This window comes from Humulus lupulus, chromosome 8 (assembly GCF_963169125.1).
Source record: "Humulus lupulus chromosome 8, drHumLupu1.1, whole genome shotgun sequence".
In the NCBI taxonomy this organism is placed as follows: Eukaryota; Viridiplantae; Streptophyta; class Magnoliopsida; order Rosales; family Cannabaceae; genus Humulus; species Humulus lupulus.
In genome coordinates this window covers 88,076,685-88,077,383 of record NC_084800.1, presented here as the reverse complement: position 1 = coordinate 88,077,383, position 699 = coordinate 88,076,685, and the positions used below count along the sequence as shown (strand labels likewise).

Here is a 699-nt window from a genome sequence, read left to right as displayed (position 1 = left end):
ACTCATTTTGAGCTTAAACCAGCAAGCATTCAATTGTTGCCATCTTTTTATGGGTTAGATAGAGAGGATCCTTACATGCATGTCAAAGATTTCTTAGAAATTTGCTCAATGTTTAAATTTCAAAATTTTTCTGATGAGTCGGTCAAACTAAGATTGTTTCCTTTTTCATTAAAAGACAAATCAAAAGCTTGGTTAAATTCCCTTCCCACGGGGTCTATAACTACATGGGATCAACTTTATAATAAATTCTTACTGAAATTTTTTCCTATGTCTAAAACTGATAGTCTAAGGAGAGAAATCTCCGAGTTTTTTCAAAAAGATAATGAAGAGTTTTATGAATGTTGGGAAAGATTTAAAGATTTATTATTAAAATGTCCTCATCATGGTTTTGAAAAATGGAGACTTGTAAAATATTTTTATGATGGTTTGACTCCCTCTAATCGTCAAATGATTCAATCTATGCATACTGGAAATTTTTTAAAATTTCAAGGACAAGAGGCGTGGGACGCCCTTGAAGATTTATCTGTCAATTCACAACAATGGAATTATTTTGATCCTAGGTCTAGGTCAACTAATTCACCAAAAAGAGGAGGAAGGTATGAAGTAAAAGAAGAATTAGACTTAAGAACGTCCTTAGACAAATTAGCGAGAAAAGTAGAAGCTTTAGCCATAAGCCAAACAATAAACTCTCCAATTCAA

The 699-nt window shown here is 32.2% G+C and overlaps 1 non-coding gene across 1 annotated transcript; it reads right to left on the bottom strand.

Moving 5' to 3' along the window:
* Window positions 1-282: 282 nt before the first annotated feature.
* Window positions 283-389, bottom strand: LOC133798837 (small nucleolar RNA R71). Its single transcript, XR_009876055.1, has one exon. It is a non-coding gene; the product is annotated as a small nucleolar RNA R71 (small nucleolar RNA).
* Window positions 390-699: the final 310 nt, after the last annotated feature.